We start from the raw sequence: 14,778 nt of genomic DNA on the forward strand, positions 1-14,778 counted from the left end.
TAAAAACAGGTACAATTTATAGCATAAGCAATATCACAACAACATTAAACAACATCACTATCAATAATACAATTACACTAAATCATTTGCGACGTCTCATTGTTGAATCACAATCCAAATCTCGTTATCCATGTTCCGTTCCAATAGTCATTGCCAGTTATTGCAGCACTTACTCAAACGCCTTCTCAAACAACCACGTCTTTAGTCTCTTGCGGAATGACATAAGGGAGGGCGCCAGTCTGATGTCCACAGGGAGGGTGTTCCACAGCCGGGGGGCCACCACCGAGAAGGCCCTATCCCTCGTCCCCGCCAGGCGTGCCTGTGAGGCAGGCGGGATCGAGAGAAGGGCCTCCCCAGATGATCTCAAAGTCCTTGTGGGCTCATAGGCCGAGATGCGGTCAGACAGGTATTTTGGGCCGGAACCGTCTAGGGCTTTGTAGGACCTACAGCCTGCCCTTGATTTATACATGGAAGTCTTGAACCCACAGCCTGCCCTTGATTTATACATGGAAGTGGCTTATACATGAGTATATATGACACACACACACTTGTATATTAAAGTTGGAAAGATTTTTTTTTCAGACTACAATTTCTAGAATCCCCTGGCCACCGTTCTCATTACAGGATACTGGGAGATCTAGTTCAAATAATAATAGTAATAATGATGATAATAATAATAATAATAATAATAATAATAATAATGGGGTGTAGAAATCTTTCTTTACTTACTACTGAATTGTTTTAAGACCTTAGCCCAGCGATAAAACTCTGGTCTACAGATCTACTAGAACTCAGAGCAATGGGTTACAGGAAACTCACTCTTTGGAAGTTTTTAAACAGAGGCTGGATGGCCATCTGTCAGGGTTACTTTGTGCTTTTCCTATATGGAAGGGAGCTGGACTAGATGGCCCATGTAGTCTCTTCCAACTCTAAGATTCTATGATCTGCACTAAGACCTTTAAAAAAACAGTCCCAGTCCTACTGGAGAATGAACTCCAGTTTCAGGCAGCAGTTATTGGGTGTCATGAAATAGCCGTAAAACTTTTAGTTGTGCAGTTACTTTTTACTGCATTCTACTGCCTGAGGGAAGGAGACATAACTTGTGCAATTGTGTGCCTCGGAATAACTTGACTGGATTCAGGTTGTATGTGTCATGATTTAGGTGGAGTGTTGATGGTACAATTTGTTGCTCTGCATCAGGCAGTGAATTGTCGTGTGCCAGTCCTGGTTTGTAGGTATGTATGTAGTTTTAGTATTACTACTGCATATCTACCTGCTGTTGCCCGAGAATGAAGGACGGGCCACTGCTGCCCTGCTTTCATCCCCTTTTTTTTCTCTTTCTCTTCCATGCACTCATACCTTTCCCCCTTTCATTTATCTTCCTTCACTCCTTTTTCTTTCTTTTATCCAGGCTTGTAGCCAGGGGAGGGGGGGTTTAGGGGGGGTTGAACCCCCAAATTTTACAGGTTAAAAAAAAACTGGTTTACTCATGAATTTTAACTGGTTAGCCAAATCCCCATGCTAAGTCTATGAGACGCAAAAAATTAAGAGTCCCTCCAGAACTGCAAGCATCATCTCAAGCAAATATTGACAATTTATTCACACTGTCATTACTTGCAGAAATAGCCGATGTAGCGAAGCAACCAAGTTTGGGGGGTGTTGAATGCTCACAATAAGGAGGCCAGACTTGGTGGAGTTGGTTGACAGGGGTGAAGCTGCAGGCTATTGAAGGCTGCTCTCCCCCCTACTCTGCTCTTTGATTCAGCGTGACCCAAACCCCCCCCCCCCCAATTTCAACCCTCCCCAAATTTTTTTTTCTGGCTATGGCCCTGCTTTTATCCCTTTCTCCTTCCTTCCTTCCTTCCTTCCTTCCTTCCTTCCTTCCTTCCTTCCTTCCCTCCTTCCCTCCTTCCCTCCCTCCCTCCCTCTCTCCCTCCCTCCCATACACGTCACCTTTCTTTCTTAATGACATCACAGGGGGTCACCTAGCAATCCCTTTTGTAGTACAAATAGACAAAAAAACATACATACATATATCATTTGACGGATGGATAGATAGATAGATAGATAGATAGATAGATTATCATCCCATTTCTCTCTCCTGGTTGAGACTATGTATATGTATGTTTGTGTGAATGTGTGTACTATTTACACACACACTGCACACACACATACATACATACACACTACACACTATATATACACTCTATATATTCTCTTTCTCATATATATATATATATATATATATATACACACACACACACACACACACACACACACACATACTCACACTATATATATACACACATATATACATACATACACATGCACACTACACCTGTATATGCACCCTCTATATATTCTCTCTATATATACACACACACACAGTATATATACACATACACACTACACACTATACACTATATATATTCTCTCTCTCTCTCTCTCTCTCTCTCTCTCTCTCTCTATATATATATATATATATATATATATTCAGGTAAAATGCTTGGAAAAATCTTTCCCTGAAGCTTGAGCCAAATGGATCAAAATGATGTGAGTCATTCATGTTGACATGCACTGGCAGAATCCCTACTGTTTTTCTGTACAAAAATCCTCACACTTCCAAGAAATCCTTCTGGTAAGCCAGGGGACATTAAACATTGAAAGTAATTTAAGTTTGTAGCAGAGCCATAGAAAAGTTACTGGTTTCACTACAGCTTCTCCGAGAATGATAGTCAAGGCTGGTCCAAAGGATCTGTGAGGGTGTGGCCCAGGAAGTAATTTTTTCTAAGTCTGGGGCTGTAATGGAAGTACAGGATTGGTGAAATCAGGCATGGGCAAACTTGGGCCCTTCAGATGTTTTGGACTTCAACTCCCACAATTCCTAACAGCCTAGAGTTGATGTGGTCTATCCAATACAGTTTTCTGAATCAGCACCCCAAATAACCAAACCAAATCTACAGTTGACCTAAAACTGATTCGTAACTCTTTTGGTACTAATATTGGAGAGTGGTTCCTAGTCAAAGTGGTCCCTGGTCAAGTGGCCCCTGGTTAAACAAAAAAAGGTTGGGAATCACTGATCTAAACATTAAAAAAACTTTCTTAGTGGAATATGGTGCCAGGAAGTGTGCTGAAGTCTCCTTCGATGGATGTGTTTAAGCAGAGGTTGGATGGTCATTTGTTGGGAGTACTTTGATTGTGTATTCCTGCATGGCAGAATGGGGTTGGAATGGATAGCCCTTGGGATCTTTTCCACCTCTATGATTTCTCATACTGATCATAATGAGAAATCACACTGAAGTCCATCCCAAACAATCTAGGGAATTTCCCACTGAATGCACCCAGATTTACTTCTGAGTAAATATGTCTTAGACTGGGATGTCTAAATGTTGGACTTTGATTAAGTCACAACAACTATGTGCACAGCCATCGTACTGACATCTATGAGAGTTTTTCTTATGCAATCTGGCTAGGATTGGAATATAAGGATTTTTTCTTCTTCTCTGGCTTTGATTTTTCCTTTTATTCTTTTCAGTTCTCAGCAATGCACCTCTCAGTTCCAGCATGAAAGCAACGGCATTTCTTTCAAGCCATGGCATTCATTCTGTGTTCATAATCTGCTCAAGGAAAGGAAAGCGACATTCCTTTCGGTCATTCCAGGTCTTGCTCTCAAGCAGAAACTCAAGTACAGAACATTGTGACCCCCATATCTGCAGGTGATACATTCCTGGACTTCAAAAGGATACCAAAAAAAATTAAGATAATAGTGACCGCTATTGAAATAAAGGACTTTCAGCCCAAGACTTTCAGCCCAAAACTACCTCGGGCTCTTTCCTTTTCCCCCTCAGCCGCTTAAGCTGAGGGGGAAAAGGAAAGGGTCTGAGGCTGTTAGGAATTGTGGGAGTTGGAGTCCAAAACCCCTGGAGGACCAAAGTTAGTCAACAATATGTGATGAAGTGAGTTGTAGTTCAACTTATGGAAGGCCATGTGTTTCTTACTCTAAACCAGGGGTCCTCAAACTTTTTAAACAGAGGGCCAGGTCACAGTCCCTCAAACTGTTGGAGGGCCGGATTATTATTTGAAAAAAATGAACGAATTCCTATGCACACTGCATATATCTTATTTGTAGTGCAAAAGACACTTAAAAACAATACGATTATTAAAATGAAGAACCATCTTAACAAATATGAACTTATTAGTATTTCAATGGGAAGTGTGGGCCTGCTTTTGACTGATGAGATAGGATTGTTGTTGTTGTGTGCTTTCAAGTTGTTTCAGACTTAGATTGACCCTGAGCAAGGGCCGGGTAAATGACCTTGGAGGGCCATATCTGGCCCCCAGGCCGTAGTTTGAGGATCTCTGGTTTAGACTAATACTAATAATCCCCAAACAGAATGGCTAAGGGGGAAGAAAGATAAGGGTAATAGCTGAACAACTAATAGAGATGCACAATGTTCTGTTCTCGTAAAGACACATCTTCTCGTAAAGACACATCTATACTATTCAAAGTGCTGGCTTTAGCCTATAAAGCCCTAAACGTTTCCGGCCCAGCTTACCTGTCCGAATGTATCTCTCCTTATGAACCATCTGGGACTTTAAGATTGTCTGGGGAGGCCCTGCTCTCGGTCCTGCCTCCTTCGCAGGTGCATCTGGTGGGGAAGAGAGATGGGGCCTTTTCAGTGATGGCCCCTCGACTGTTGAATGCCCTCCCTAAAGATATTAGATTGGCCCCTTCCCACCTGACATTTCGTAAAAAAGTCGAAAGCTTGCTCGAACAGCTGTTCTCATTGCCATGTGGTTTTGAAGCAATGGTGTAGTAATGGTGAGGCTGCGGGCCATATTTTTGTTCTTGAAGACCACTGGTGGTTCACGGACCACAGGTTGGGAACCACTGGTTTAGAGTGAATATTTTTCCCTACAGTTTGAATGAACTGCCACATGCCCTTGTCTCTGAAGCAGTAAAAAACAAACTCCCCCTCCCCCTCACTCCTCAATATGACATTCTTTCAATGATTGAAAGACGGATATCATGTCACCTTTTCCCCAGGCTAAACATATCCAGCTGCCAAAGCCTAGAACTGGAAGAGTCAAGAAGGGTCAGCTACTCTTGCCATGTAAGAAACCATCAATTATTGCAATTATTATGCTTTGTTTTTAAATGAGATGCTCTGTATTAAATGAGCAAAGGTATGGAAATGCGGCTTCAGGATATAATGCAGAATAGAGAGCCAGAGCTCAAAATCGACATTGTTTTTTGCTTTATTGTGCCTTCAAAGGTAGAGTTACATTAGATCTTCCATCTTTTTGTGTTGACATATCAAAGCTTTAATAGGTTGCATGAAAGGTTTGCTCCAGAAAGTCAGCAAGTGAAGTTTCCCCATTGCTTGAAAAATAGTTGCCAATGGAGTCTGCATTGCTCTTGACTAATAGAGAAGGACATCTCGGGGCAAGGTGAAATAACTCAATAAAAAATAAACACACTGCATAATAGCTATGAAAAACGCAACTTCCACATTTTCTCCCCCATGAACCTGGTGATGCCTGTCTCTCGTGCATGGAGAGTGTTATTTATGCTGTTCATATCAATGCTATTCATATTAGCATATAGTAAATCAAACCTCTTGCTTTGAACTGTGTCTGGAAACAAAGTAGTAGCGGCTGGAAAACATAGCACAGTGTGGTGAAATACATTCAGACTGGCAAACCCTGAGGAATTAGCCTCATTTTGCCCTGCATCAATTATAATTTCTAAGTTATTTGAAACATAAAATAAAATGGACTACTTTAACAGTTAAGCAAGTCACAAATAAAAACTATTCTATGTGGCCATTAACTCTGTTGCCAAGGACCAAACAGTAAATTGGCTGTGAGTGGTAGGCCAAAACAACTGGGGACCCACAGGTTGAGAACCACTGTCCTAGATTATTTTGTTCCTTGCAGATCGCTCCAGAGAAGGATTTTTCACAATTTATATTGTTCCCAACTTCAAGGTGACACTGTATGGGAGAAGTGTCTGATAAGGGAACGACAACTTTGCTGTGTGAGGTTTGCAAATTAATTCTAGACTTACATCCAGACTTCAAAGGAGCTATCTAAGGCATAGAAACTCGCACTCAAAGTCATTGAGCACCTTGGATAAATTTACTTACGGTTCAGACGAAAATCCAGATCAGATTTGTTGACTGCTGCTCCTAAGGCTGATGGCTTCACTGATGATATAGAGAGGATTGTGGATTTCCTATAGGACATGAAGTGATGAAGAGTTAAGTCAAGGGAACGATGCTTCTCTCTGTGAGAAATCTGACTCAGAAAGTACAGGCCTTCCAAGATAAGTCAGAGGAGCCAGAAATAGCAACATTAGATAAAGAGTTGGGTAGAGAACTAAGTGATACAGAAGGCTCCCAGGAAAAAAAAACACCTGGAGGTACAGAAATCAACAAAGGACTTCATTTACAAATCAGAGCAGAAAATAGGCATCGCAGGTCAAAGCAATTATGTGGGGAAGTTGCGGAAAGAATTTTTGGGAGACGAAATGCTTTCATGGGTGGCTATTAATTGGCAAGTTGTTTACTTAAGAGTTAGTTCAGGTAGTTCAGGCATAGTTCAGGTAGTTCAGGTAGTTCAGGCATATTGAGGAAGAAGCTAGGTCTGAGTTCTCTGGTTCATGTTTCAAGTCAAGCTTTTGGTTTTGGATTCAAGTATTTTGTAAGTTTCTATGTTCCTTTTTTCTGTATTCATGATCAAGTATTACTAAGTATACCTGTTGCTTGTGGACTTAAGCTGTTCTTGTGATTTTTGGATATTCCTGGTCTGTTTTACCTTTGAATTTGTATGAGACATTTTGATTCCTGTTGTATTATTGCTTATTGTTAAACATTTTGGACAAACATCTTTTTTCTTTATTACTGATATTTTCCTATACTTTTGATGTGTTTTTACAATAAACTGCTTGCTGTGGTCATAGCTGTTTCCAGGCCTGGGGTGCAACAGTCCCAGTATAGCATACAGGTGCCCTGAAGAACAACTGTATATTAGGAATTTTCTAGGTTCTCAACTGCAATTCAATGTAAACTTCCAGAAGCATTTCACAGTTTCCTGTGGGGTGGATTGGGGTGGGGTGGGGTGAGCAAATTCCTAGACAAACCATCCACCACCATCCCAGACGTGGGTAGGTGAAACCACAGATATGGGTTTTATGGTTATGGGGACCTTACCTGTCCAAATGTATCTCCTTCTATGAACCATCTTGGAGATTAAGATCATCTGGGGAGACCCTGCTCTTGATCCCACCTCCTTTGCAGGCACAACTGATGGGGAAGAGAGGAAGGGCCTTCTCACTAGTGGCCCCTCGGCTGTGGAACTCCCTCCCCAGTGATATTCAATTAGCTTCTTCCCTCCCAGCTTTCAAAAAGAAAGTTTAGACTTGGCCATGGTTCCAAACTTTCAGAGAGGAACTACAGTGCAATAAATGAATGCAGAATTGGTGCAGTGACAATCAAGAATGGTTCTGGATCTAGGTTGATATGATTTTAATAATTGATGTAATTGTTTAATGTTTTAATTCTGTGTTTTTAATGTAAATGTTTTAATTGTATGTTTTTATGGCCTTAGATCGTTGCCGATATGTGAGGCCGCTCTGAGTCCCCCTTGAGGTAGACAAGGGCAGGATACAAATGTTGTAAATAAATAAATAAATACATGGTGCTGTGATTTTGGTGTTGGACTAGAACTCGGGGAGACAAGGGTTCGAGTGTCCAGTTAGCCACAGAAATCCACTGGCTGATCCTGGGCAAGTCTCACTAGTTTGGTCTCAGAGAAGGCAATGGCATCCTTTCATCCTTTCTTTGTTCCCTCTTTTATCCCTCCTTTCCTCTCTTTCTCCTTCCTTCCTCTCTTCCTCTTTTCTTCCTTCTCTCTTTCTTCCTTCCTTCCCTCCCTTCTCTCCATTCCCTTCTGCCTTTGCTTCCTTCTACCCTACCCTTCCACCCTTCCACCCTTCCACCCTTCCTTCCTTCCTTCCTTCCTTCCTTCCTTCCTTCCTTCCTTCCTTCTCTTTTCTCTTGCCAAGAAAGCTGTACGATAGGGTCACCACAAGTCAGGGTCACCACAAGTTGAGTCAGCTTGAAGGCATATAACAACAAACAAGAACAAGGAAATTAGAAAGTACAGTGATTGTGGGCAAAACAAAACAAGTCTTGGAAAGACATTGCTCTGTTCATCCCCTCCGCTTGGATATAATGAATGACCAACGTAGAAGACACCAACTCCCACTGGTGCTGAGTATGCCTTTTGGCTAGTGTCAGTTTCCAGAGGAGGAGCCCACTTGGTCCCTTTGCCCCAGGCAGTGGGGTTGCCTGTCCCTCTGCTTGCCTTTTCATCTCGGGGATTTTATTTTACTCCAGGGATGCTCCCAAGCAGGCCTTCATGCTAAAAGCCCATCCTTGTGGTGTGTCCTCAGCATCTGTTGGTAATCATTATTCTGTTTTTGAATACAGAGGGTTTTCCCTTTAAGCCATTATGGCTAAGAGCCATGGATAGTCCTATCCCTTCTTAATCCAACTAATCCTTAAAAGAAATGGGGGGGGGGGGGGGGATCAAGCTTCTTTTCACGAAGCGTAGGAAACATCCTCTTGTGTACATTGGTTAAACTACACGCCCTTTCACTCCTGTGCCACCAAACTGCAAAAGTGAGTAAAAATTATGCCCGGAATAAAAACGTGAGCTCTCAGGCACCCGTTAAAACACTTGATTCCAGCACCATTTACAGCCACGGCCTAGTCATTTCAGCACATGCACCGATGTTAATGCGAGTGGAGCAGCTGGTGAAGCAGAAAAACCATAGGGTGTTTCATGCAGGGAAATTGGTGCCCCGGGGCCTCTGGGGGAAAAACAGTATCAGAATAATTTCCAGGGAATGGTTTGGGGGCAGTGTGAGTCTTACACTGTTCAAGCACAGGCTGTTTCGGCTTGACTGGAGCCGTGACGGGAGGCGACGTTGTTTGCCCCAGGTAGGGTCTTGTGAATTTCCTGAAAATCCTCTTTTGGAAGAAAGAGTTGCCTGTAAGTACAACTCAAGAGAAACCAAGCAACCCTTGGAATAATACCAACTCTCATGGAGAGTGCAAACCGGAATTCCGATAATGAGTCAACCTTGACTGTGACTGGATCTACACTGCTATATAATGCAGTTTGAATAACTGCACTGTAGGGTCAAGGTAGACCAGGTCTTTCTTTGTCCATGTGGATAAACTCCTTCAGTAGCCCATGAAGCAAGAGCACACTCCAAATTCTGTCTCTGTTTCTTGTCTCTTCTGCTCCAAGCACTTGCATAGCTCAAGCCTGAACAAAAATGTAACAGTATCCAAAAGTCCCAGGCTTAGACTGCTCCCCAGGCATAGACCAACCAATCAGCTTCACGCATCTTATTTTACAGTTGAGAAACACACACCCACTGATTCATTACATGCTCCAACAAGATGCACCCCCATTTTGGCCAGATCTATAAAGTACTAGCTGTCCCCTGCCACGCATTGCTGTGGCCCACATGGGGGTTCTGTGTGGGAGGTTTGGCCCAATTCTATCGTTGGTGGTGTTCAGAATGCTCTGTGATTGTAGGTGAACTATAAATCCCAGCAACTACAACTCCCAAATGTCAAGATTCTATTTTCCCCAAACTGGACCAATGTTCACATTTGGACATATTGAGTATTCTTTTAGAGTTTGGTCCAGATCTATCATTCTTTAAGTCCACAGTGATCTTTGGATGTAGGTGAACTACAACTCCAAAACCAAACCTTTCCAGTATTTTCTGTTGGTCATGGGAGACTGTGTGCCAAGTTTGGTTCAATTCCATCGTTGGTGGGGTTCAGAATGCTCTTTGATTGTAGGTGAACTATAAATCCCAGCAACTACAACTCCCAAATGACAAATTCATTTTTTGGGGGTGAAGGACATACATTGGGTTGTTAGGTGTCTTGTGTCCAAATTTGGTGTCAATTTGTCCAGTGGTTTTTGAGTTACGTTAATCCCACAAACGAACATTACATTTTTATTTATATAGAATCATAGAATCAAAGAGTTGGAAGAGACCTCATGGGCCATCCAGTCCAACCCCCCCGCCAAGAAGCAGGAACATTACATTCAAATCACCCCTGACAGATGGCCATCCAGCCTTTGTTCAAAAGCTTCCAAAGAAGGAGCCTCTACCACACTCTGGGGCAGAGAGTTCCACTGCTGAACGGCTCTCACAGTCAGGAAGTTCTTCCTCATGTTCAGATGGAATCTCCTCATGTTCAGATTGTCATAGCAGAGGAAATGGATGGCTGGATCTACAATGCCAAATAGTGCAGTTTGAACAGCATTGTATCATCAGTGTCGATCCATATGAACCTACATGGCAGAATAGGGGTGGACTAGATGGCCCTTGGGGTCTCTCCCAACACTGTGATTCTGTTATTCTATTAATTCTACCTACACTGTAGAATTAATGCAGTTTGATGCTGGTTTAATTGCTATGAAACCATAGGAGTCATGGTTTGACCCAACATTAGGTGCCATGACTCCATCCTAGGGGGTCATGGGAGTTGTAGTTTGGCAAGGCCTTGGCCTTCTCTGCCAAAGAGGGATGGTGCTTGACCAAATTAGAACCTCTGTGATCCTGTAGCATTGAGCCATGGGGTTAAAGTAGCATCTGACATGCATTCATTCTGCAATGTATTAAAAGAGAGGAAAGGGATTCCACTACTAGGCTGTTCCCAAAGTGTCTCAGGTGCCATCCTTTGGTCAGGATGCTTTAATTCTCTAATGGTCCCTTTGTCGTTGCACCTCTGAGAACCTCTCTTGGTGTGCAGGCAGAGCAGATGGGGCTTTGTGAAGCAGGGTCATGTGAGCGAGCGAGGGAGAGTTATGCATGCGGCACTTTCCGAGATTGGACGGCAGCCCATAGAGCACAGAATGGACAAACACTCCTGTGATAGCGCTTGAATGGAAGCACCTGCCTCATCCATTAACTGTCAGGATGCGCTATCGCTTGCCCCTGCTGTGCCTATTGTAAAAATAATGGGCAGGAGGGGTTCCTGTAGCAGCAAATTATCTGTCAAATGCACCCAGCCAGGGCAGAATTAAATTTGTGGCTCATCATCCTAGAGGCCAATCGTCAGAGGTGGGGTGCTTTCTATTCCTGATGGCTTTGATAGATCTATTTGAAACCTTGCCTTTTAAAATATGCTTTTCAACCTTCCCTTTAAAATTACAGTAAAAAAATATTTTAATTAAAATCTAAACCTTTAGACATCCTATTGAAACCCCCTCCCACCAACCTATGACTTTTCCTTCCTTTTCATTCATTCCCTTTCCTGCTCCATCCCTTTTCCTCCTTTCTTTCTTCTTCAGCCTCTGCACAAAATCCTTTACAATAGAGTTTCAGTTAGCCTGAACTCAAGCAACAAGCAAATCAAATCAAAGAAATAATACTTTAAATAAAAATAATCAATATAAATAAAAATGTAATGTTCATTTGTGGGATTAACAGAACTCAAAAACCACTGGACGAATTGCCACTAAATTTGGCCACAAGACACCTACAAACCCAAGGAGTGACCATCACTCAATTTCTTTTTATTTTGTCATTTGGGAGTTGTAGTTGCTGGGATTTATAGTTCACCTACAATCAAAGAGCATTCACTCCACCAATGCTGGAATTGAACTAAACATGGCACACAGGACTCCCATGACCAACAGAAAACACTAGAAGTGGTTGGTGGGCATTGTTCTTGAGTTTGGGAGTTGTAGTTCACCTACATTCAGAGAGCACTGTGGGCTCAAACAATGATGGATCTAGACCAAACCTGGCACAAATATTCCATATCTCCAAATATGAACACAGATGGAGTTTGGGAGAAATAGACTTTGACATTTGGGAGTTGTAGTTACTGGGATTTATAGTTCATTTACAACCATTCTGAACCTCACCTATGACATTATTATTATTAGAAATACAAAACGATTAGGACACAGCAAACAAAGTCACTCTGCTGCATGTTGTATTGGATCACACGTTGGATACTTCCCAAGTGTCTAGGACTGTGTGATGTATTGGCGGATAATGCAAAAGGGTGACCTTTTGCAGCTGACAGTAATTTTGTCAGTACTGATTGTGTTTAAGTGCAGGCCAAGGTCTTTAGGCACCTCACCCAGTGTGCCGATCACCACTGGGACCACCTTGACTGGCTTGTGCCAGAGTCTTTGCTGTTCAAGCTTTAAATCCTCGTATTGTGTCAGCTTTTCCAGTTGTTTCTCTTCAATCCTGCTGTCGCCTGGGATTATTATTGTTATTGTTATTGTTATTATTATTATCCCCCACCGGAAGAAGGGGTCTGATCTCCCTGGTGGGGAAAGAGGAGGGAGGGAATCAAGTGCAGCTGGCTTTGGGTGGGAGTTTGGCTGGAGTTCCCTGGAGTTCTCTCCCTTTTTCTGCCCTGGGTGCCAGGGAGTGACAGCTTACAGGCAGGCCGCCAAGCCCTGAATGGAGGAATTCGTGAGGCCTTCAGCTTTCACATGCTTTATCAAGGGTGCAAAGAATAGCCTCCGACTCAAGCTGCTGGGCTCAGGTCAGAAGCAGAGGAATGTGAAATGTTAACCCGTGCAATGCCAAAGTGGAGGGCAAGGCAGACAGTGGCAGCAAGCAATTTGGGAATTTTGGAGGTAGACTGAACACTTTGACTCTAAGAAGCAGCAGTGCCACATAATCCATCTTTGATCTGTCGTTTTATCTGACAGTCCACAATTAAATGCTTTAGTGAAATTCAGGATGATTCCTTGCCTCCACATTACAGCAGGGTCTCCATATGCACAGATTCTGCATCCACAGATCTAACCATCCACAGCTTGAAAATAGCATGGAAAAGGATTTCACCTAAACATTAGGAAGAACTTAATGACAGTAGGAGCTGGTTGGCAGTGGACTATTCTACCACAGAGCTTGGTGGAGTCGCCTTCTCTGAGGGTTTTTAAACAGAGGCTGGGTGGTCATCTGTCGGGGATGCTTTGATTGTGTTTTCCTGTCTGACAGAATGGGATTGGACTGGATGGCCCTTGGGGTCTCTTCCAGCTCTAGGATTCTATGAAAACAAATCCTCTCAGTGTTACTAGAAGTAGAAGTCTGGACATATAGTGTTATTTAAAGGGAGTCGAAAAACAAGGAGCAAAAATCAACAAGTTCATAAATTAGTCCAAGTAGTTGTGTGTCTAATACATGTTTATAAGATAGGTATGTTTTATGTTAGACTGAATGTCTTGGATCTAGTTGTGTTAGATATAGTAGTTTTACTAATATATATGGAGCCCTTGGTGGCTTTTTTGGTTGGTGGTTCAATTCCAGGGACCGGGGTGAGCTCCCGTCTGTCAGCTCCAGCTTCTCATACGGGGACATGAGGGAAGCCTTCCACAGGATGGTAAAACATCATCCCCTGGGCAACACTCTTGCAGACAGCCAATTCTCTCACACCAGAAACGATTTGCAGTTTCTCAACTTGCTCCTGGCATGAAAAAACACCTTATATATACTATAAAATTACTTTTTTGCATGTGTTGTTGTGTCAGTTTTATTTTTTCCACTTTATTTCTGAATAAAAATTAATTAAAAATTAACACACACCCCAACCAATCCAAAAAGCAAATGTTTATTTTTGATACCATATTCACGTGAAAAGACATGATACAAGAAGGAAAGAATAAGAGAAGCAAGGAAATGCAAGGCAATTTCCCTATGTATTTATTTCTGAGTTGAAAGGGACCTCACAGGCCATCTAGTCCAACTCCCTGCTCTATTGGGATACTCACTTGTACAGGATAGAACAAGTAGAAGTAAACAATTTGCTGGATATAAAGTGTTGCAGTTATAGCAAAACTGACATAAGAGAAGCTAGAAGTCCACCTTCAATACTTATTTATGTACAGATTGGTAGTTTTAGAGTTATAGGTAGAGAAGTATGTTTGTTAGGTAATAGTTGTTTAAATGTGTCAATGTCTTGTCGAAGGATTTCACGGCCCGAATCACTGGAGTGTTATGTGGCTTCCAGGCTGTATGGCCATGTTCTTGCAGCAGTTTCCCTGAAATTTTGCCTGCATTTGTGGCTGGCATCTTCAGAGGCACAACATGACATCTTAAGCACAGTGCTTCCTAACTTGGTATTGCATCTTTTCCTCCTGTGGCTAACAGACACTGAAACATATCCTGGTACTTTGATAGCCATTTATAATGACATTACGCACAAGGTACTGTGGAGATGAATTTTAATTGGTTTCTATGCTACCTAAATCAGGTGAGACGTAATTGTGTTATGCCAGGGAGAGTTTCTTTTTCATCCAGGCACTGAGAGGTTTCTCTTTCACAATGAAAAATGCTCGGAGAAAAGAATCCAGTTTGGCACTCACTCACACTGTGAAATTATAGGTTCCATTTTGACTGAATTTGGAGTTTGTTGAGGAACTAGAATAATAGAGTTGGAAAAGATCCCAGGGTCCATCCAGCTCAGCCCCATTCTGCCAGCCCCAATCCAAGCAGCCCTGGCAGATGGCCGTCCAGACTCTCTACTTAAAAACCACCTGAGAAGAAGACTCTACCACCCTCCTAGGCAGCATAGTTCACTATCAAACATCATTCACCATCAAGACTTAAATGATCAAGGCTCTGGAGGACAAGCCCTATGAGGAGCAGCTTAAAGAGCTGGGCATGCTTAGCCTGAAGAAGAGAAGGTTGAGAGGAGACATTATAGCCAC

General features: G+C 42.5%; 1 protein-coding gene across 3 annotated transcripts in view; it reads left to right on the top strand.

Moving 5' to 3' along the window:
- Positions 1-14,778, top strand: part of PLXNB1 (plexin B1) — a 248,373-nt gene that overhangs the window by 68,371 nt on the left and 165,224 nt on the right. Inside the window, exon 1 of one of the 3 annotated variants that reach the window (XM_060766552.2) lies at positions 5,095-5,114. The exons of the other annotated variants lie outside the window; for them this stretch is intronic. The gene's annotated coding sequence lies outside the window, so the exon portion shown is untranslated. Of the gene's footprint in view, positions 1-5,094; positions 5,115-14,778 lie in introns of those variants that run through there. 3 annotated transcript variants of the gene reach the window in all.

The sequence above is a fragment of the Anolis sagrei genome, chromosome 2 (assembly GCF_037176765.1).
Source record: "Anolis sagrei isolate rAnoSag1 chromosome 2, rAnoSag1.mat, whole genome shotgun sequence".
Classification (NCBI taxonomy): Eukaryota; Metazoa; Chordata; class Lepidosauria; order Squamata; family Dactyloidae; genus Anolis; species Anolis sagrei.